We start from the raw sequence: 24,432 nt of genomic DNA, 5'->3' as shown, positions 1-24,432 counted from the left end.
CAATAACACCAAGGTCCCCCGAGAGCGCTGTCATCAAACCGAATACATCTGCGTCGCTCAGACACAGATTTGACTCAGGCAACATTAAACGGAACTGTCTTTTAAAATCTCTGGTTTAAAAAGCACTCATTTGACAGTGTTGATGATGTTAAAGTTAAAAGATGAGCGCCTCAGCTGCCTTTGAGCCCGGGCCCCCCTGGTAGGTTTAGTCAAGTTTTTCTACTGTTTGTGTTTCTTGGCATATTTTAATGAGGGTGTCCTTTTCTGGAAGGAACAGCAGCGTTACTCAGACTCAAAATTCACAGTTTTAGAGTACATCTTTCAATGTGAGTGTTAACTCAACCAGAAGCCAGCGTGCATCTCTGTGATATATATGCTTAGTGTGATCTATCGGTACCTTTCAGGTATTACTATTAGCATTTGATCTGCAGAGCTAAACATCCAATTTTCCAAAAGAATAAATACTTGGCAGTCTTTAACAACACCTGATGCTGTTCTGAAGATATTTCCAGAAATCCTCAAACATACTTCTAACCACCTGGCTGAAAAATATCTCATCTGCTCCACGATAAATAAGATTTTTTAACCTGTTTTCCAAGATGAACCTCTTTTTCCTAACCCAAATAAAAGTGGTTGCTGGAAAACTCTTTTGGACAAAGTGAACCAAAATAAGAAGAAATCTGACGTGTTATTTCCACCTTCAGAAATGGTTTAAAATTTTATTTTGCAACAGCATTTTTAATATAGATGGTTAACGCCTGTTAAACAGCCTTTATGCTTTTGGAAGACTGTCGGGTATTTCGTTTTTGGCTTACATTTATGACTTGATTCGTGAATTGTAATAGAAATGCATGAGATGCACAAACCTCCTGTTGTCTCCTGTTAGCCACATGTTGTGCTGGTGAATCAGGGAGCGCTTGTACAATACCTGTGTGTATTGTTATTGCAACTGCCTTTTTAATTTAAGTGTGGGAGGTCAAAATCTGAGGGTTAAGGTACACGCAGACAGGATCAAGCGCTGTGTCGAATCGCAGCAGCGTTTGTGCGGCAGTGAAGGGGCTGCTGGGTCAACGCAACAGGTAGAGTTTAGTCCATGAATCCACCAGGATAGTCTCAGTTTCAGAGATATTTCAGGCTGACTGCAGAGGGTTTGACTGGTCTAAGTGTCTGATTGGTGCATCTAATGTTTCTATTTTGTTACAGTGTTTAAGAACCTATACGTCCACCAACATACAGTTTGCACAGATCACAGAGAAAGGCGACATAGTCGTGTCAGAGTAGAAGAAAAACAAAGCGGATATTCTCACTGATAATGACACAATCAAGCATGACCAGACTTATGACACAGCATACAGGGAATAGCAAGGACATGTCAGTGCCCGCTCAGCACTCCCGCTGTGCTCACAGGAAGGGGTGTGACATGTAGGAGGCTAGTTTGCACAACAATACTGTGGTCTGTTTTTTACTTAAATGCACATGCGTTCCAGCTGTCCTGCAGGATATTTTACTGGTCAATGTCTGAATATTTTCTTCATAACTGAAGCAAGTGACTAATGAATGAATGAATGAAATATGTATGGTGCTCATTAACTGTTACCTGTTAGCTCTCTCAGTTGTACGGTTATAAAAGAAATAAAAAGTAGTATACTCTTAGTCTCTGGCAATTTCTCTGCAGGTTGATTGCGTTGGCGTTTCTTTAGAGAAGGCTTTTCTCTCTTGCGTCAGAAAGCACCGACCAAATTAGAGCTAGCACCATCCCCATGGTCCATAGCAGAGTATGTGGTGCTCAGATAACAAGAGAGGAAGTGTATGCACATCCTCACCAAGCTCTGCCAAACTAAATTCTAGTAGTATAGATGAGAGTTGTGTGACAGAAGTATGTGCAAGAAAGCTTCATCTCCTTCCTCCGCCTAAGAGTCCTTGATGGCGTTACTGTGCAAAACAGTCACCAGCAACAAAGTGACGAGTCATGATTGCTATGTATCTAACAAACTGACATGGGGCGGATGCGGCTGAGGAGGTTGACCGGGTCATCCATTAATCAGATGATGATCGGTGGTTCAATCTCTGATGTCTTTCAGTCTGCATGTTGATGTGTCCTTGAGCAAGATACTGAACCCCAAATTACTCTAAAAGTGTGTGCCATTGGTGTGTGTGAATGACCTCCTGTCAGCTGAGCCATGATTATTAGACACTGTTGTTGAGTTAGACATCACTGTGAACTACTACTTAACTAAACCACACTGAAACAGCTCGTCAATTTGTCAAGTATAAAAATACAAAACACCGACGTGTTACAGCTTCTCAAACATGAGGATTTACTGTCTGTATAATAAAATAAGCAGTAAAGACATTGCGTAGCGTAAACGATTAATCAAAGGTACAGCAGATGAGTTAGTTATCAAAATATTGTTAATTAAAGCTGTAAAATGAAAAGATTAGCCTTGCGTATTTTAGAAAGAGAAGTTCAAATGATTTGCAATTGAGCTTTATCACCTGTGCTACATGATAACAATAGCACATAAATGATGTCAAAATGTGTCTGACATCGTAGGTTAATGTTAATTTAAATAATATTTTAATATAAAACGGTATTGTTGTTAATTCTGTGACTGCAGCTATTATGTTAATATAAAAAAGATTGGATGGAAAAAAAGTTGTCCAACTTGTCCTTCTGAGTGAGAGACCTTCATATTAGATTTGAGTTCTCCTCTCTAAATAATTGTCACACTGCGGTGAAATATTTTCTCCCGTGTCACTTGTCAGCATTGTTTTCCCTGTACTGTATCTTTACAGTGAAATATTAATCCAACAGGCTGTGACAAGTGCCTGGTGAGAAATGACAGGCTAAAATTTAAATGGAAAACGTACACTCAGGTTGATACAGGATTTATAGGAGCCTGCCCCATAGTTCATCTTTTCACTGATGAACGGCGCAGTCATGGAAAGAAATATCTATGAGTTGACAGGACCCACTTCCCATGGTGCTGTGGTCCTGCTCAGCACTATTATAGTTATGTAATCCTTTTGAGTAACACAGAGTTGACTCTATTTCTCAATCTCAACAGATTTCAACATAAAGTGAAGGGCATTGCATCAAAGATTCATCGCTGCACATCCCAGACATACAGAGAGGAGGAAAGGTGAGATAGCTTTTGCTGTACTTTTACTGCTGCATCATACTTTATATACTGTGTTCGTTGTGTTTTTGTGCTTTCGTGTCGGCTGGTAGTACAACTTACGCAACTTAAGTTCTAACTTCCATTTTAAGTGATAAAACTCTGTGCCAATTTACCCTGAAAAATGATGACAAATTTATGACAAAATAAGCTTTGTTTTCCCCTGTGGAAGTATTTAGTTACCAAAGCAGTGTTGTGTGATGTCACTGCTTTGTTAGGCAACGTTCAAACTGCAGTTCCTAAAGGGAAAGGAGGGTACGACTGCATATTTGAACGATCGTATAACGCTGGGAACCGACATGGCATGTTGTGGCTGCGAAGCAGTTTTAGCGCAAGGCTTTGTTAACTTGCTCAGATTTGGTGATTTATTTCTTCGTTTATGTGCTATTAGTTGCCGTTTTGTCTGTTTTTACAACCTGAAGTTTGCACAGGGTGTTATTTTGAAAATTGGTGGGATTCTCCATGCTGTTTCTGTGCCAGCTTGATCTGCCTTCAGGCCCAGGAGGTGTGGACCCAGCCAGAGGTTCAAACCGGTCATGTTATGGACCGCCATGATCTTTCGGCACATTATTATTGGAGCTGGGGGTATGTCCTCCATTTGATCCTTTCGGTGGGGTTACAACTTTGACTAGACGATATTCAGGATATGCCTCCCTCAAGTGATGTCACAAATCTGGAGGTGTGGAGTTCATCAGACCTCTGTACTCCTCATCTCTGCTTGAGCTTAGCAGTTTGATTCTACGTTATCAGCTACTAGTATAACAAAACCTGAATCTCTACACTGTCAGTGGTTGCTGTTATGGATTTTTCTAGGTTACACAAGGTCACGTGTGGGTATTGAGGTCCTCTGCAGTAATAATTGTTTGGCTTTGACTGGGAACAGTAGGTGTCAGTCTACAACACTGTGGTGACCAGGGTTGAAGAGACCTATTGCTGCCTGCTTAGACAAAATCGATAGCTGGCCGTTGACCTTCCAATTGACGTAGACAACAGACATACCTGGTTTTGCTGCATCGATTTTGAACTTCTTTTAAAAAAATGCTCAGCAGGCTTGTTCATTGGCATCCAGTGCAGTCATGGCATGTGGTGTCATCATGTATTTCAAGTGGCTCATAGCTGAGTTTATTACAAACAGTCTGGTTTGACTCATTGGAAAAAAAAAAACACACGTTATCCATCCAGATCTTTTATTCACAGCCTTTTGATCTTTTATATGATTTTTAAGGCTCTTATCTCTTAATTGACATTGCAGCCACATTCTCATGTGGTCCTGATTAGCTGTCTCTTCTACATAATGCCAGACAAATGTCGCATTAGAATCATGTTAGGCTTACATGAATTCTTAAGTAACTTCAGACTGATTTAGCGTTGCTAACAAACCAGAACAGGACCAGATTTAGGACTTTAGGAATCCAGGGGAAGTGATAAAAATAAAAAAATACAAATATTTTTCAAGAATTTATGAACATGGGAGAATGTCAGTCCTCTGAGTTCAGCCTGTTCCTTTGGGATTTGGATGAAGTGGGTTGAGAAAAAAGGAGCGCTCTCAAGCCAAATTGCTCTTCATAACAATTCCAATCCAGGCAGGGTGTCGTAATGTTCTCTCCTAGCGGCTCTTAATATTGTGGGGATCTCCGCTGACCTATACCACTCACGGGGAGTAATCAGAGTTTAATTATACATCCTTAATCACTTGAAGACAATCTGTGTGACAAGACAGCTTCTCACAGTAAATGGGCTCCCTTTACCTTCTAATATGGCCCTCGTCACCTGATGAAGTCAATTCTTTATACAGATTTATACAGGACCAGTCAAAAGTTTGGACACACCTTGTCATTCTACATTGTCCCACTAAGCGAAAAACCAGATGCTTAGGGCAGAATGCTGTGGTAGCCACGTTGGTTTCTCCCCATTGGTCACCAACAGTCACTAACAAAGAACCTTCACACCATCACACATCCTCCTCCATGCTTCACAGTGGGAACCACACATGTAGAAACCATCCATTCACCTTTTCTGTGTCTCGCAAAGACTTGGCGGTCTGAACCAAAAATCTCATCAGAAGTCCAGATTTCCACCAGTCTGTTGTGTTTCTTGGTCCAAGCAGCTCTTTTCATGTTGGTGGTCTCCGCCAGTTGTTGTTTCTTCGCAACAAATTGACCACGAAGGCCTGATTCACGCAGTCTCCTCTGAACAGTTGATGTGGAAATGTGTCTGCTACTTGAATTCATCATGTGAGCTCTATTCTGAGGTGCCGTTGGTTGTTAATTTCTGAGGTAACACTTGGTCTTCCTTACTCAGTTTCATCAAATCATTTAATGGATTTTGTGACTACACATGATGATACATGATACAAGTTCTTTTTTCTGGATTGACTGACCTTCATGTCTTAAAGTAATGATGGACCGTTGATTCTCTTTACTTAGCTGAGCGGTTCTTGCCATAATATGGATTACAACAGAGCTATTCACTTTCTGCCAACACTATCTCTGAACAACACAACTCATTAGGTTGGCAAGAAATTCCACAAATTAAAGTTTGAGAAGGCACACCAGGTGACCACCTCATGGATCTGATTTTAGAGGAAAGCAAATCTGTCATTGAAGCAAAAGGTTTTAGGAATCTAAAAAAATAAAACATTCTGGTTTGTTTACATTCACCACATAATAATTCCATATGTGTTCTTTCGTAGTTTTGATGTGTTCAGTGTCAATCTACAATATAAAGAAAAAACATTGAATGAGAAGGTGTGTCCAAACCTTTGACTGGTACTGTATATTTATCTGCATTTTTATATATATACAGCTTTAAACTAACCCTTCTCCTTCTCCACATTTTAACTATCCCACCATAAAAACAGAGCTTGCAGGCTCACAGTCTTACCCATCTTAGGTCAGACTGAACCCAAACCGATTGTGAAAAGTTCTCTACAATCATCATTATTATTCCTAGTGAAAGGTATGCACCACAGAACTGGCTCTGCCGAGTGACTCTGGCTCACAGAGTATGGCATTCCAAGTTAAAAAGCAAACCAAACTGATATTGCCCCTCAATACTGTCTTCATATTTTCTCCATATTTGGAAATGTTTACCTCCTCATGATGGTTGACAGAGGTTGGAAGAGGGGATGTGAGTCATTTCAGCTGCATAAGGCTTTCTAAGGCTGAGAGCAGCCTTCCAAGTGACTGCCATTTAGTGAAGCTAGCAGTTTTTCTGTGCTTCAATGATCTAAAGACAAACTGTGAGTATCATTCTATGCTAAATTTGTTTTAATATTCGAGTTTTGTGGTAGTAAAACAGCCATGCATATTCAAATAATATAAAACATTGAGCTAAAATGATTGACTTGTTCATGTTTTTCCCCAAACTATATAATGTTTGTTGCTTGTGGGAAACTTATGTCACTATTTGTTTGCTTGATTGAAAGTTTGAGAGGTGTAAAGGAGATGCCATTGCTGTTTCCTTGCATCAGACAAAATCCTAACACAGTGTTCCTGTGCCTCACTGCAAAAGTGTGGAAGAGACAGGGAGCTGATATTGACTGTTCACCGACTTTTTTTTTTTTTTTTTGGAAAAAAGTTAGGACCAAACAACAAAATACTCAGCATTGCAGTGAGAAATTCTTTGACCAAGAGACTGACCTTGTATACAGCTATCTGTCAGTAATAGGAGAAGGTCATAGCCTTTAATGTTTAGCTTAGTCTAATGTGTTTTTAGTGTACTGCTTTATGTTGTTTTGCTGATTTGATGTTCTTTCATGTACAGTGTCTTTAAGTATCCAGAAAAGTAAATAAAATGTATTATTGTTATTATTATAGATGAGGGCACAATAGTCTGTTGTGTCTGACCAGATTTAATAGATATTGTGGATAGAAATTGTTAAATAGCCCAGTATGTTTTCCTGTGGATGACTTGTGGTTGTGTGTGAGTTTGGGGGGAGTTCGGGTCACTGGAGAATTCATTTATTTATTTATTTTTTTCAAACATCCACTCTAACTCATATCTACAATTTAACAGGTCTGACCTTCCTCCTGGCTCTTATTTTCACACTCCAAACATATAGTGGCAGGTGCCTAGCAGTAGTAGAAGAGGTAAATGATTTTACTTAGCTTTAAGGGCTGGTGCTGGTGAGTTTAGTGACGGTCTGGTGTGATTATCTGATTACTTTTATCTTTAAATTATGCTGGGATTGTATCAGCATTCAGCCTTAGAGCTAGTTAGTCTAGTCTGTTTGTGTGCCAGTGTCACTTACACACATTCATTACTGAATATAAGCTGCTATAAGCCATTTATCTGTCTATGAAAGGTTACATGAAGCCCTCTTGACCCCTTTTCTCTACAGTTTTCATTTCACTGATCAGTTCTAACCATAAACTAAACCCAGACATGAGCAACTGTTAAGCTGTTGTGATATATACTGTATTTGTTTCTTCACATGTGTTACTTTTTCCGGGAAAATGGTTTCAGTACGGTCCCTTAAAATCAATAAGCACTCTATAACATACATACATAGCATGTCTTTTTAAATATATTCACTCTTCAGTAAGTGATGAACAATGTAATGTTAAAATGTAACACTGAAGACAGAGTGAATTATCTCTATTCTATATGGACATTAATGTCTCTGTATATTGTAAAAATGCTGACGATGCCTTCACTTTCCATCTCCCTCTGGTCAAAATTTCAGTTTACATGCTGACATGCTAACATAGCAAACATTAGGATATTACTAATATGCGAATATATTAACTTTTGACCACAAACAGCTGCTGCTTTGTGCCTCAAGCTTTCAGTGCTTTTGGCCTTAAAGTGAAACTGTATAACTGTTGAAGGTTAAAATATTTATTTGATATTAAAATATACATTTTTCTTCTCTAAAATTGACCACTTTACTTGGTCTGGTATGACCAATAGCTTATGTTTGCCAATGGTAGCAAAGTTTAGGAAGACACTGCTGTGACAGTACTGAGTCAGTTCAGTTCTCTGACTCCGTTTGTGTTATTGTTACATCATGTTTGAGCATTTACCATTGTGTCTGACAGCTGTGCACCAGAACAAGCCAGGCTATAGCTTTATTTGGAAGAGATTGTCATAAAATACTGTAGGAAAACCTCTAGAGTACTTTGATGGCCTAATTACTTTTGAGTAGCCATCAAAGCTAGTCATGAGCTGTAACTGATTTTTACACGTCCTCTTGACACTTTGTAAACATCAGGTTTATTAGATTTACAATTGTCACATAGATATTGAACTTTTACTACTGCAGTTTATTAAAATGATTGTAGTTTCATATCAAGAATGTTGCAGTGCGCAGTTTGAACTCTACTCGTTCAATAAGCAGGGACGGACACCAGTCGGTTGGTTACATCAGTCTCTGGCGACGTGTCCAACACTCTTAAAATGACTTAATCTGGTCTCACTCTACTTTGCAGTCCTTAATTTCAAGATGTTGGCATTCCCAGATTGGGAGAGATCGTATGTATTCAAGACAAGTCTTCCAAATGAATGTCATCATCAAATTAAGGCATGATTAACAAGAGCAATTACACTGAGGAGCCAACTGAGCTGAGGAGGTCAAGCTAAATTGGAGGAGATTATGTTTCTTATTAAGGAGAATCACTTTAAGGATGTGATTACTTTCTGCTTTTGTGCTGAACTCTTGATTACCAGCTGTTTTTTTCTATACCGTTGAGTGTTTTAGAGGGCAGATTGAACACCGATGTTGCATGCAAACGCGGGCAGCGCAGCTTCTGTTTTCTCTCAACAAAATTGCCGTTGCGGTTGACATACTTGAGAAGGATTAGAGCTTGGAATTTTTATAGCTTGATTGGAAATGAAATGCAGAAGTAGTATTGTAAATATATTTCACCGCAAACCAATACTGTCTGGTAGCATATTTGGCAACAGTGATCGCTATAAGTAGTCATATATGTCAGCATCAACTCAGCACTTGTTTCTCAATCATAGTTGAAGTTTTTCTTTTACTCTCAAGCTGGATGGTGTGAGTAAATAAACAACCATCTTAGACACATTACTTTTCAATAGATTTCAAACCTTTGGCTGGGTCTTTCCATTTTAATGCTGTTTTGTCCACATGCTGGTGGCCAGTATTGTGTTTGAACATAAATCATCGCTTCAGTTTAAGGTCTTCAACGCTTTTTGGAGGAGATTCACCTAAAGACTTCGCCTGCATTTACTGTTCCCTTTCCCAGTGCTAAAAAATGACCCGCACCCACTGCACGACATCATGGCCATCCTTCATGGTGGGACGCTGTTTGATATGTGATGAGATGTCAACAGCCTCTCCCAGACACTTTGTCATGCTTGAAGAATTCAGTTTTTATTTTAGAAGAATAAAACGTACCCTGTTCTTTCATTTATGTTCAGGAAAGCTGTCAGTCAGCTGTGGAGAACAGGAAAGGCCTCATGTTGCTGGCAGTTTTTACTGCAATTCTGAATTAGACCCTAATTTAGATTCCTGATGTGACTATGAAAATAAATAGGACTTAAGAGTTTCAGAGCATCTGTATAGATATTCCAAAGATGTTTACAGTCTGTGCATCAAATTAATGTCTCTAAAATATCATCCAAATATGGACTTATTGACTCTAAATATTTCAGCTTTTTATCTTTAATCGTTTTTAGGAAAAACAACTATCAAAACAAAATGAGGTAATGTTATTTAAAACCAGACATTGATGGATTTTTTTCAACCACGATACTGGCAGCCATGTTACGTGTAACTATTTGTGTACGTGGCCTCGTTGCTGATTAGTAATTAGTAAAGGCCAAGTCAACAATGGCTATTTCCAACATAACTGATAAAGTCAGGAAGTTCCTAAAGATCAGCAACAGTTGTGTGGACTTGGCAAGCTGCAAGGAAAAAAAGGTCTGATCTTCTAAAACTTTTGAGGTATTTTTATGTGCATTTTTTTCTGCTTTAGTAGCCGATGTAGACGCATTGAATCAATTAACAAATAAAGCTCTTTTTTTCTGTCTTTATCGCCGTACCGCTCTCACAATTCCCATCTCTAGTCTGAATATTGATATTAGTAATTGTTAATGCTTCATCAGAAGGGGAGAACTAGCTCAGAAGCAGGACAACAACCAAGAAACTAGAACTTTTTCATTCCTGTTTAAATTATAGTAATGTTCATGAGTACTTGACAAAGACACTGGGGCTGTACTTTGTGTTGAGTCTGGCTAATCTAAAAACCGGCAAAGATGTGGATCATCAGCGGACCTGTGGCCTCGTTGCTCAAAAAAGCCACCTGTAATGGCACCCACTCGCCGTTAATCATGCATAACTTTAAGCCTTAATATAATTAGGTGAGTTATATAAATATTCAGACTCAGTACAGTTGTCTTGAATGGGGAAATCAGCTATAGAGACCAAAACAGTTTTTTGTACCAGGCTGTAAACATGTTTATTTCTGCTGTGAAGTTGGACATTTTAACATGGGGACTTATGGAGATTGACTTGTTCTTTAGCCAGCCTCAAGTGGACATTTGAAGAACTGCAGTTTTTGGCACTTCCACATTGACTTCACAGAGGTTGCTGCTTGGGTGATAACATTCTCAACATCCATCCCTATTCACTTGTTAGTGAATTTCTGTTTGCTGTTTTTTTACTGTCACTTTCGTGACTGTCATAATGACAGTAGAGTGATTGTGTGCCAGAAGTGACCTTTTCTTTGTGTCCCTATCATTTAGGATCAGATGCCACTAACTGATTAATCTCAGATTAGGCAGAAGCTCGAGCCTAATGGGACACTTTACACAATGACTCGCGCAGCATGCAGTGACAGATGCCACCCTCTAAAGACAGTCAAATTACTGAAGCATGTTGTTGGCAAAACACAGAGCCACTAATGATGTGCCAAAATATATAAACTGCAAACCTCATAAATCAGATTAGAATAATAAGTATGACGGATGTTAGTGGATATGATTTGTTACAATTTAAAACAAATATCAACAAGTAGTGAAACAGGGTTAAATAGAAGGCTTGTTCATTTATTTTTAGTCTTCTCAATGCATCAAGTGTTCATATTACAAAGCTCTCTTGACAGAAAAGCTATAATGGGATATCAACTAATAACGGGGAGGTGTTAGCCCGTATTCAGACAGAATCTGCTGGTTGTTCCATTCATTTAAGTGGGGGTAGTCTGTTTTGGCTACGGCTGTGCCACGGGGGTGTCCACCAAAAAAAACAGCAATCTGCAACCGAGAATTTCAGCCAGATCCAACGTTTGGAAAAACGCAGCCTTACGTCACCATGTGGCCACCAAAGAGACGATCAGACCAGTATGGACTAAACTCTGATACTCTACCTGTTGTGTTCTGGCTTTGTTTATTTCATGTAACCAGCCTCGAAATCTGAGCCTGGCTCACAATTTATGCTGCATGTTTTCGATGGTTTGAGAGAGAGAGAGACAGCAGTGGTCGAGAGACATAGACAGTGAATGAGAATTAGAGAGCGTCGACATTGAGAAAGCCGGTTAATCGGCGAAATAAAAACGTATTTCCTGATTGTTTCACAGCGGTCACGTTTAGCACAAATAGACCCCCAGGTGCCTCCCTCATGCTGGAAAAAACTGGCCATTTACTGCAGTGCCTGATCCTGTCTGAATGAACCTTTTTAGGGGTTAAAAATGATGTGACAAACCCTTTTAAAGCTGGTGTTATTTCCCTTCTGGAGTAAGTCTACACTTATTTTGAACTGAACATTTAACCTGGCAGGTGTTTCTCTTGATCTGGATGAAAACAGAAGAAAAGGAAAGGGCGGTTTGGGATGCTGACAGAAAAAATCTGTTGAAATAGTCGGTAAAACCTGATGTTTAAGAGTATCAGTTTTGGGGATAATACAGAGCTGTGTTTGAGAAGTTTAGGCAGTGCTTAATTGAGTAGGGAGAGTTGTGATTTTCTGCTTCATCAGGCACAACACTGTTTGTTCTGCCACAATCTTATTGTGTCATTGTAAGCTGCGAGTCGCTGATGTCAGCAGCAGAAATTCTTTTACTCGCTCCTTGAAAGAGCTATGTTAGCTGAGCTGCATTTATCAGTCTACTGGCACGCTGTACGTAGGCATATTTCATGTGGCTCATTGGCAGGATTAATTGCCAACAAGTTCCCTGTGGTCCAGGAATGCAATTACCTATTGACCCAAATCATTCTACTGGTGGGAAGTCGCTGTCTCTGTTCTGGCAGAGTTACACCTGGGACTGAGTCACATAACCTCACATTCACCCCCTCGACACGTCCTTACATCAAGTCTTACATCACACTATGACTTTGTGAGTTTCTCTGACACAGCGTCTGCAAAATAGAGAAGTGACACGTTATTACCAGGGAGAACATTAATGCTATACATGTGTAATGTTCATATATTAATCAGAGATGGGTTGATCCATGTTCGTGATGTGATATGCTCCTTTCAGGAATGAGTGTATGAGGCTTTGTGTAAGGCTTTGAGGTGTTAGTACTTGGTCAATACTACTTACGGCAGAAAGAATGCATGTCATATCCGTGACGTCACCCACAGGTTTCTGAAGAGCCGCTGTGGTGGCTCTGGCTGCCTTCATGTTGGCAGTCCTGCTTCTTCTGCCTCCTGGCTAATCTAAAAATGGGACGTGGATCATCTATGGACCTGAGACGGGTTCAATGAAGCTCAAACAAGCTACCTGTGACAGCACCTACCTAACAATCAAAGCGTCCACACTCTTAATTCTACATAATTTAACGCCTTAATATAGGTTTTATAAACATTCAGACTCTGTACAGTTGTCATGAATGGAGAAATTAGCTGGAGATTGATGGAGATTCACTCCTTTGCTTTATTTCACAAGGCGTAGAGTCCTAATTTTGTTGTCACCTACCTGTGATTTAGAATATCTCAACAATGCAGCAAAACAAACTCAAAATGGCGACATACCACAAGAGCAGCAACCAGAAAAACAAGTGTCCTCTTAACACATCAAAAAGTATCACTGTAAACAAAGTGGTGTCTCCAGATGACATTATTAGAAACCAAAACTTTATAATAACCGCTCTTCACTGAGATACAGTTACTATACAAGTTGTCATCCCATCGCTAAGTGTGGGAGAAAAAATGCCTGGGGCTCACATCTCAATATTATTATTTACAAAAACAAACAAAAGAAAAAACTGTTAAAGACTAACAATTATAAAAAAAAATCCCTCAAAGGTGACAAAACAAATAAAGGGCTTTCTAGATTTTTTTCCTTACTAATTCAGTGCTGCTACAACAATAAAAGTTGGAGGGATTTAAGAGAGAAGGCCATATACAGGCTGTCTGTCAGTACTTAGAGCGACTATGATGCACTATGATGGTATTTGATCCACAAAGCACGCTACATCATATACAACCGGATAATCCATTAATGAAAGGGCAACTTGCTAAAACCCAGACTATGACCGTTTAACTGTAAATGTATTTAGATATGACATGAGAAGAGTGAGAGTAAACTCGCACACAAAGAAGCTTTTCTCTCGATGCTGTGACAAACCAACAGTATGTGGAGGCCCCCTCCACCTCCACCTCCACCTCCACCTCCACCTCCACCTCCACCTCCACCAAGTCTAAATCTTACTGCATTAGTGCTCTTAACAGCGCCGGAAACATTTAGTCCATTTAGTTAAGCCTTGGCTTTTGTCTTTGTTTGCTTTCTGTATCTTTATTGGAATCCAATTTAGGTTAATCAGTACGAGCAACCGATATGATAGAGAGTACAGAAGAGAGAATTCATGTTCACCTCATGACACTGTGCAATCATTGATTGATATATAGATATGTATCATAGTTTGTTTCCAATAAGGAGCGCTTCGACTTGTTTTGTTCGGCTTCTAGTTGGAAAAACTTTTCAGATAGACATTTGTGTCATCACTGTTGCTCCTTTTTCAGGCAACCAATCGCATATGAGACGGGACAGGACTCGCCATCCTGATAAGCAGAAAAATGGAGGAGAAGCTTGTATTGATTTGTCTGTCTATCCTGTCAGACAGAAGCTATCATAACAGAGTCAGAAAGACTAGATACTGACAGACTTGCTGCTGAGTGTTGTGCTCTTATCAAGTTCCTCGAACGGCCACTTCAGGCTGGCACCAGAAGTGAGTCAATCTCCATAAGCCCCAATACAAAAACTTCACAGCAGAAATAAACATGTTTACAGCCTGGTGCAAAAAACAGTTTTGGTCTCTGTAGCCAATTTTCCCCATTCATGCCAACTGTACTGAGGGGGGATGTCTTAATATGATATTGCTCTTCAAGCTTCTATGATGCTCAAGCTAATGGCCAAGTGTGATTTGATATGATGGAGGAGGCAAGAGGAAAGAAATGTATGTTTATTTGGCATACTTGCTGCCAGAGATAATGGAACTATCAACATGGAGAGATCTGTTCCTCTGTAGAGCTTTTCATCATAAACTCAGTTTAAGCACAGTGATTACAAAACTCACACAACTCTCTTTGTGATATTGTTGTCAAAGACAGCTCAACAATCATGATAACCACTAGCCAATCATAATCACTGAATTGACTGCAGCAAAAATTGCCTTCGCAGATTGATTTTTATTGAGGTAGACTGCAATGCTGCACCAAAGTCACACTTGAGATTGACAGGACCAGTGTAGATGTGCACCCTAAACGCCAAACCCTCATGAGTGCAGGCTCCAAATACTTTATAAGTAATTGGACAACACCTTGGAAATGTGTTGTTACCTGTGGAGAGGCTTTTCTGTGGCTGTTATGAAGTCTGAAGAAGTTTAAAGAAAGCGCACATTTTGGCTTAAAAGGTCTGTAAGAGAGTTCAAACACTTGAGTGCAGAACAGTCCGGAGCCCTCACAGACTTATCAGAAATGAATGTCAAAGTCCGAGAGTCTGTGATGGTGAACCTTGGGACTGGTTCATGGGGCAATAGAAATGCAGACACAAAACATGAATGCATAACTGTAGCGGTCAATGTTCAGGCATACACTCGGCAGCAGGCGTACAGGTGTAATCGAGCATGCAAACTGACTAGGCAAACAAACATAAGCTGGACCGCTGCGTCAGCCTGGTAATCAGCTGAGTTGGCCAAGTGAAACTCAGTGGAGGCAACCTGTGGGCAGGTGAGGAATGACATACTGTGGAAAATAATAGTGTATCTACTGTGTGTGTCTGCTTGAAGTTGAAGAAAAGACAGGGAAATAATATACAGAGCTTTTTTTTTTTTTTGGCGTTTATTCCACTCTACATTCCCTGCATGTACTGCCTGAAAGGTTAATAATACAAGGCCTCAAAGAGAGGTGTATTATCAGTTACAAAGGATCTGAATTTTGAATTCTGTGCAGAGGTAGGAAGATGTAAATACACATACTTTCACAAGAGCATTTTCAGAAGACTCTTGTAATTTTCATCTACAAGAGCCATAATCAAAATTTCAAACTGGAGCTCTGACAGTCACTCAGCCCGGCTGCCTCCTCAGCTATAAGTGCGAGCCGGTCCAGGTGAAGCTCTCATGAACGGTTCGCAGGTCAGGTCTAAATCAAATGAGCCACTTGCTTCCTGTCAAGGTTATTCCCTGCACTCTAGTCTGCCCCCGGGCAGATTCCTGTAAGCCCAGTGGTGCTCTACTGTACCAGGTTCAGAAAAGGTAACATGCTCTAATTTAATTTGAACGTGCCTTTCACTTTGCTGCGATGCTTTAAAGAAGTGGTTATAAATACACCATAAAGCCCAGGGAAAAGGCCAAGGTGTTTTCAGGGATATGTATTTTTCATTGGTTTGGACTCTCTTTTCAGGCTGTAAACATTAAGAGCCAATCAAGCTGTCCATTGTAGAAGCACTTAGAAAGAATGTGTCCACGGAGGAAATGGACCCACCGCTTCTCAACTTTGGATATGACTGTGTGAGAATAATCTTTGGGTCAGCTGTTGTTAAGAAAGCATCATAGGTATTCAGACACATCATATATAACCTACAGAAATAGCAGAATGATCACCAATCCAGCATGAAGGCTGAAAAGAGGAGAGTGACTTATGTAGGCCTACACTTGTTTTTAGTCTCTTTCAAACCCGTCCATCATAACCTGATAAATAAAGACCTTTTCAGGGCCTAAATTACATTTCTTTGACAGACTGGGAGTCTTTAGAAATGCATTAATGGTCTAATGTACTTGGATGATCACTTGTGTTTGATAGCAAATTACTTTATCTGAATGTTTAATGGCTTTGATAATTCACGTTTTTAACTCATTGTGTTTTTTGTTCTCCCTTGGTCTACAAAGCTGAAAATTGTTTAACCTAAGTTATCATAATGGATTTGGCATTGAGCGAAATTGGCTCATTTTATTTGACTATTTAAAAAAAAAAAGTCTGAACATTTCTCAGGGTCTGTGAGTGTGACGGCAAATCTTTATGAATAACCTATTTAACTCTATTCAATATAATGTAAATAGCCGGTCTGTACGTGGGTTAATTAGGTGCAGGTTAAAAGAAGTGCAGGTTAGAATGTGATACGCACAGTATTTTAAGAATAGGCACATGTACAGCTCAGTTCAAAACATTTTTTACTTTGGATTTGGCCGTAGCTTCAGGCTGAGAGTCCTGATGTCTCTTTAATTTATTAGTGTGGTGATATTACTGCTTAACAAACTTGGCTAAGACTTTGTGTCCTTTCAGGCTTGATTTGTGTAAGCTTGTTTTCAAACTGTAAGGGCGCATTCAGACAGAATCTGGCGCTTTGGTGAAAATGTGAGCTTTTCCATTCATTTGTGTCGGGGAAATGCGTTTTGACTGCGGCGATGCGAGCCGCAGGGGTGTACGCCAAAAAATGCATTGACCTGCGGCTGAAGTTGAGCCGAATCCAACTTTTGGAAAAACACAGTCCGGCGTCACGCTGCGGCCACCAATCAGATAATCACACCGATCAAACCTCCACAGTCAGCCTGAAATGTCGAAAGACCGGTGGATTCATGGACTAAACTCTCTGATATTCTACCTGTTGTGTTCAGCTTCGAAGTCTGTGTCTGGCTCACAAGCAGTGGTCTAGCGACATAGACAGTGAATGAGAGTGAGGGAGCGCCGACATTGAGAAAGCTAGTTAATCAGCGAAATAAAGTTATTTCCCTTAGTGGCTGATTGCTGTCATTTGCATCAAAAATTTTAATTGAATTATATCTCATTGATTCTGAACATGCAGAGATGATACACATATTTTTAGATTTAAAGTGGCTTACACATAATCATTATCTATGAAGAAAAGTTTAGAAATCTGCTTTACAGATTCTCTTTGTAACGAGAACATGCCTGACAATAATGAGTAATCCAGCCATAGTTATCTGAATATCCATGGGTGCATTGCAAACAAGAAGTGCTCATAACTATACGGCATACTAATGGTGCCAGGTTACAAAAAATACCCACCTGTGTCTCTGCTTGACCAACCTGAACCATGACTAGCTACAACTGTCTTCCAGGTTCTGCTTTAATCTTATTGGGTTGGCTACAGTTGGCAGCTGAGAGACAAACGCAAACCCACAAGCCCATCTGACCTGTGCTTTCCACTATTACTGGCCAAATCAATTACACAACACCTTCTTTTGCTGGCTACTTCTCCAGATGTCTTGGCAGCGAACATGCTGAAAATTTTTTGTTTTTGTTAGGATTTGTAGCTCAGAGACTGTAAGCCAAAGATCAATCAAATTAAGTGGATCGGTTTCAAGTCCTCCACTTGTCTGGTCAGTTATTAATACTACTGTATATCAAACATTTTTCTTTTCTGTTTTGGTTTTTGTTTTGGTAACACAGATTTCTTAGCTGAAGAGAACTATGACTATGAGCACTGGTTTTAATACATGAATTCCTATAACAAAATTCATGCAGCTGTGGAAGGTCATGATGGTAAAAGACTGTTGTTTGTATTAGAAATGTTCCAGGTGTGAATATGTTTAAGGGATGGAGTTACTGAAAAATAATATTAGTGCTCAGTAAATCCACCCTGGGTAAATAAAGGTATAAATAAAACCGCATAGCAATTTAAGACAAGCAAACAGGAAGTGAAACATATTTCCTTAACGCTTAATAAGGTCCCCAGTTAGCTGTTACTTTCTCAGTCGACCTTGTATGGGTAGATGGCACAGATTGTACTGGTTTATGTAAACGGCAAAAGTTTGGCCTTGATGGTGTCACTGGGAGGGGGGCAGCAGCTGCGCTAATGGTGGTGCTTTTTTTTGTTTTTTTTACTGTTTTATATGTCAAAAATAAATCCTATCAAAGAGTGCTGACAGTGAATAGTCTGAATAAACGAGACAGTTTTTTGGGACATTTAATTGAGGATATAAAATTTTTGGCTGAGCAAAGATATTCAGTTTACAATGAGAAAACAGAGAAAAACAGTTAACCCTCATGCCAGAATTGGGAAATATTTGGTGTTTTTTCTTGGTAATTTACTTAAATTATTTTGAAAATGGTTGCAGGTTCATTTTCTATCAATCAAACAATCAACATTTCAGGTCCAATAGATACATCTTGTTCACATTGCCCTGATTAAAGTTGGTTTGAGAAGGTATGTACACTTCATCTGGTTATTTTTATGTATTCTGACACAAAGTTTTAACAATCCTTAATAAAAAACAACTGATAGTAATAAAGAGAAGCATTGTGTATACATCACTGTTCGTTGCTCAACGCTCAAACTCCTAATTAAAAGTGGAAAGTAAAACAGTTTTTGAGGTAAACACATTAAACTGACTCAGTAATCGAGGCTGCGTTTTTGAATAGAATCAGAGTGTCAGACTGCACGAAAAGACACAAAAATAGAGTTTGTTCATCAACATCATTTTCCCTGGAGGAGCATGTCCCCGGCACCCCTCAGCTGCTGGTTACTTTTCCTCTGCGCCCGGCTACTCGCTGTGCTTGTGGAAAAACAGCGCCTCTGAAAATAGGGAGCATATGCTAGAACAAGGAACGCCACTTCAAGCGATACTTGTTCTTTAACATTAGCACAGCGTAAAAGAAACTGAAGTGAAGTTGAGAAAAGACTTAGTTGTCAGCTGCATGTTCTCAAAACATTGTATTATACTTGCAAAAAAAAAAGGAGGCATGGATAACAATCCCAAACTGGCGCCCACCAGTAATTACGATGTGGGTACAAAGAGATTTTTGCCATTCTGGAGGGAGAAAGGGAGTGTAGGTGTATTAATTCCTATTCCTTCCTGCTTCCTCGACTTGGAAGTTCAGATTTAGAAAAATAGACCCCCCTCCCTCAAAAGAAAAGAAAAAACAAGAACTGTCACATTGACTGACGCCAATTGTACGTAGCATCTGTGTTCCCACTACTGCTCCCTATAGTATATGACACACCGTGGCAATGTGGGGAAACTGACAATGTCAATTTATCAGAACAAAAGAATTCCTCAGCAAGAGGAATACACATCTTTGGGCCCTGGAGACAAAAAAAAAAATCATTCCACCCCCACCCATACCTGTATCTAAACAGAATGTAGGACATTCACAACACCAGAAATAGAAATTTCAGTCACAATTATCATTTTTGAATGTATCCCCTGCAGTCAAAAGTTAGTATTTCACTTCAGGAGTTGAGCGCTGCACTTCAATACTAACTTTCTTAAAGTAAACAAGTGAATGAAAGACGCTGAGATAAATTAAACACAGCCGCTGCGGCCCAGTATCGGACATTTTAAATGAACTGATCCACATTCACTCTGCTCTAAATCATCGTCTCTTTGTGAAACAATTCTGCTGCTCTAATTGTGGAGCTGAGTAATTATTCTTTGTTTCTTTCCAGGTGTCTGATCCTGTCGTCCCCACCGCCACTTAGTGTTAAAATTTGGGTAAGTACTTGACCTAATTCCTTTTTCACAACACTACAGTACTGTTTGTTTACACACCACAGCGGCCTCTGTGAACACTGCTGTAATTCCCTTCCTGTTTGTCTTTTTAATTTCATTTTATTTACCTTTCATTGTTTCCCTGTAAACAATATTAATGTATATTTTACCTTACAAAGAGCTGTTGCAGCTGTAGTGGTGGTGTCTATATATTTCTAAATACATACACACATTTTCTGTTATAATACATATAAAATCAAATATTTTCCAACATTATTTACAGTTTCCGTTTAGGTACATTACGATAGCCTACATTTCGATCTTCAGTGATACTCATGTACGGTTCACAGAGCTTGACAAAATCTTTCAGCCCTCAGCAGTGTAAGTTAGTCTTTCCAGAGCAAAACAATCTGAAAGCCTAATCCGTTCAGTGATGGTGTGTCCAAACTCTTCTAACATAGTGCATTAGCATGCATTGCTTATAGAAGTCCAAAGTCCAGAGGTTTGGTCTGTTTTGTTCTCGGTTTTAAAGTTCTTTGTATATATTCCAAGTACACAGAGTTTGGCTTTTAAGGAGACTTTGGTATTAAACATGTCTAACAAACATCTTACAACATCTTTCCAGAAGTTTTGAATCTTTGGACATTCCCATAAAACATTTAGAGAAAACATCTGGAATATTAGCAGACATATGATGAATCCTGACAGGAGTTCTCCTTCTCGTTGACCATTTTTATTGAAGTAATTTGTGTTTGTGCTTTTAAACAAACAATCTGGCTCATTTGTATCTTCTTGTATATCCATTTTCCAACCATTCGATCCGTCTTGTGTTGATTCAGTACTGATTGCAACCAATATGTTGAAATATTGAGTAAATTTCCATCTACTGTAATTTCCTCACATTTTGATAAAAAGTGATGAACACATTATCTGTTCATGTAGCTTTTTAACTGCAAATATTTAAAGAAATCTGACATACTTGATCACAAAAAGGCAATGCCATCTATAGTTTTTTCATGTTCATATTGATTTAACAATATTTAATTAGTACATTATCCAAAAACAGTTTCTATAATTATGATAATTAAATATAATAAGCTTTTATTCACTTCTTCACACAGGAGGGCAAAAATATATTTGTACTATATTTTTTTTGATTTATAGATGTATATATTCACACTATATGTTTAAATGTATTGCAAATTCAAAATTGAGTTATTGTATCCATATTTTTTTATTAATGGTCTGTCACATCTTGGTTTTGGCATCCACATTAGTTTAAATTCCCCAGCCTTGTCAGTGCATATGCGCCACAGAAACAAAAGTTGGCTAAAGGGCAAGAGGTTTTCTTAATGACGTACAGTAAGTGTTCCCATGATACATTCTTAATTGATTTGATTAGTCTTGGTTATGAGAAGTCATGTGTTTTAAGATAGAAGATGTGGGAAAAGGACAGATTCAAATGAAGCTCTGTCCAGTTTGTTCTTTAGTCCTCAGATAGACATAAGCCAGATTTCTGCTGCTCCATAGAAGTGCTCTCACATTCGTGCTGACGTTGCCTTCCAGCACAGGAATTGATTTATTATTTAGTGTAGGTTTCAAGTCATGACTTTCATAGCACCGCTGCAAGGCTAAATGGACCCTTTTGTGGTGATTTTGGCCTAGTGGCCAAAGTTGAAAATACAGGTCACGAGGTATGAGGCATGTAGTGCTCCTCAAAGACACAGGAAATGGTTGTAAAACAAACAATTACAAAACATTACTGAGCTTCATGGACTCTGTGGAAACCTGAAGAAGTATAAATACAATTTGGATGTAAAAAAACAATAACTTTGCATTTAAAGGGTATACATTTATTATAAAACAGCAATTAACACTAGTGACCTGATTGCTGTAACTGTCTAATGTGACCATATAAAGAATGAACATGTTTATTTCTGCTGTGAAGTTGGACATTTTAACATGGGGACTTATGGTGAATGACTCGTTCTGTAGCCAGCCTCAAGTGGGTCATTCGAGGACCTTTTATAACAAACAATATGACAACAGCAAATGGTTATCTGTGCATCTGGGTTGTTTTTAGGTCGCATGTATTGTCATTGGCACCTGAAATAGGGAGCGACTACTCAAATTGAGAATAAATTGAAAGAATATATCAAAATAAAAATACCTGTTCGTAATGAATTTACTGTAGGCTTATAGATCACATTGCTGTGCATTAGTTAAGCCAGCAGTGATTCTTTGTCTTTGTCTCCTGATCAGCTGGCTCTTTGTTGGCATTATTTCTGATAAGCTGCTGAGAACTCCCTTAACAGCTACATCAAAATGATGTTTGCATGTCCTGATAACACTAATGGTTCTCGCTATAATTGATTTAAGATACAATTTCATCAGTGTTGTAGTCACGCTTGTGTGTTTTCAATTCTAATAGAAAAGTGTAGACTTGATTTGTTGGTATTATCACGTAGACGTAGCTTTATTTGTGTTAAACTGTATTTACAGCAAATGCACCAAGACACGGTGTATTGCAAAAACTGTCAATGCAGACATTAAAATTAGAAAGCTCTCAGGTGTCTGTGTTTAGCAAAGCATGCATAGTGCTTGAATACCAAAATTCGATATATTTTTTGAAACAGATGGCAAGGTGCTCATATGGGAACCTGAGCTCTTCTTCACTGAATATGAAAATGTTGAACAGGTGGTCCGCGAAGCTTCCTTCCCTGCTATGGCTTTCATTAACACTCTTTTATTTTTCTAGTAATAATAAGCTAACTTGCGCCCTCTGAGATAAAGGGCATGCAAATGCTTTTATTTTTATTGGGGAAAAACCTGGCAAAACTATGGTATCGTTACGTATTATTAGACACAGCCAAAATCATCAAAAAGCATGAAAGACACGCATGCTCGCACAGTGTGAACGTGTTTTCTGATGTGTGATCTGACAGGTGTCTAAAATTCTGTGCTTATTAGAGCATACGTTTATTTTGTGATCGTTTCTAATGGCCATGTCAAACTACCTTTCAGTTATATTCGGATATGGGCAGATTATGTAACATACCACTATCACAGCCATAAAATCACTAACTGTTATAGTATTTGAGCTGTTGCACTTTATTGAGACAGTTACCTGTCCTGTCACTGCGACATCCCCTTGTGCTATCCTCGTTTTTAGATTTTATCGGCTGTATCGACATTAATTTGTTGATTTAACTCAACTGCAAAATGAAACCTAGTGTACAGTCTGCTGAAGGTGTCAATTCAACATTTAAATGATTGAGTAATGAATGTTTTACAGTAGAACCCCCCACCCCCCCAAAAATAGGAGTCTGTCTGTACATAAACTATTTACAGTAGTATTACCTTCCTGCATAGATAGCAGTCAAGTACTGACCAGCATCTAATGGCACTCGGTTGTAAATAACAGTCTGAATCTGTACTTTAATTTTAACTTCATAAGGCCGATTCGAAGCAGCTGGGCAGCAGCTTGTTCTGTCAGTCTGTAAAAGTATGCCGTTAGTTAACGTAACGTTAGCCCAGCAGACACTAAAGTGGAGACTGAGAGCTGTCAACGGGATCAATTTAGATTATAACTGATACCTTTGGTGTCAGACATTACTTACAAGTAGTTTTCCATTATTTCTATAACTCCGTCGCTCTAAAATCAACTCGGCAAACTTTCAGAATTAAATCATTGAGAAAATGAAAAGCTAATTTCACACGTTTGAGTAGCTATTTAACATGAAGTGCATTAAAGTATTTTTTTATATACAGATGATTGTCAAGGTTGACTTTACCTTAAAATACTGCCATATTTCCAGTCATACAGTTTAATTCTGGAGTGCACTTCCTCAATCACTTCTTTTTCTTTACTTTAGTGCAGTATATGTTATACAGCCAAGATTCCAACCATTGTGAACCATATTGAACACAGTACAAAGACAGTATATTGAATGTTCGAACTGATAAACGTTATTGTTTTTGCAAATATACACTCATTCTGAATTTGATGCCTTCAACATGTTGGGACAACAAAAGACTGAAAGTTGAAGCTCAACAGACACCTGTCTGAAACGCTCAACATATAATCAGGTTCATCGTTAAGGTGCTATCATTTGTATAAAAAGGGCATCCTCGATTTGTCTCAGTCATAAGCGAGGTTGTGGCAAGGCTCCCCAAACAACTGTGTAGGCAAATAGTCCCAATGGTTTGAGAACATTTCGCATTGCACAATTGCAACTAATTTAGGGATTTCCCCATCTACAATCCATAATGTCATTAAAGATTCAGAGAACCCAGAGAAATCTCTGCAAGGCCCAAGACCAACTCTTGAATGCAACTCTTGACCTTCGATATCTCGGGCTGCTCTACGTTAAAAGCCAACATGATTGTATAAACACTTAAG

General features: G+C 39.0%; 1 protein-coding gene across 6 annotated transcripts in view; it reads left to right on the top strand.

Annotated features, from left to right (window-relative positions):
• lpp (LIM domain containing preferred translocation partner in lipoma) overlaps nucleotides 1–24,432 on the top strand; it is a 142,864-nt gene that overhangs the window by 4,395 nt on the left and 114,037 nt on the right. For 3 of the 6 annotated variants that reach the window (XM_019275360.2, XM_019275354.2, XM_019275356.2), the window contains exons 2-3: nucleotides 3,069–3,143; nucleotides 19,988–20,033. The gene's annotated coding sequence lies outside the window, so the exon portion shown is untranslated. Of the gene's footprint in view, nucleotides 1–3,068; nucleotides 3,144–6,310; nucleotides 6,421–7,196; nucleotides 7,271–19,987; nucleotides 20,034–24,432 lie in introns of those variants that run through there. The other 3 variants (XM_027290651.1, XM_019275357.2, XM_019275358.2) reach the window with 3 other exon arrangements.

The sequence above is a fragment of the Larimichthys crocea genome, chromosome XVII (genome assembly GCF_000972845.2).
Source record: "Larimichthys crocea isolate SSNF chromosome XVII, L_crocea_2.0, whole genome shotgun sequence".
Lineage (NCBI taxonomy): Eukaryota > Metazoa > Chordata > Actinopteri > Sciaenidae > Larimichthys > Larimichthys crocea.
Note: the sequence above shows the minus strand (reverse complement) of the source record. Positions and strands in the feature narration are given on the sequence as shown.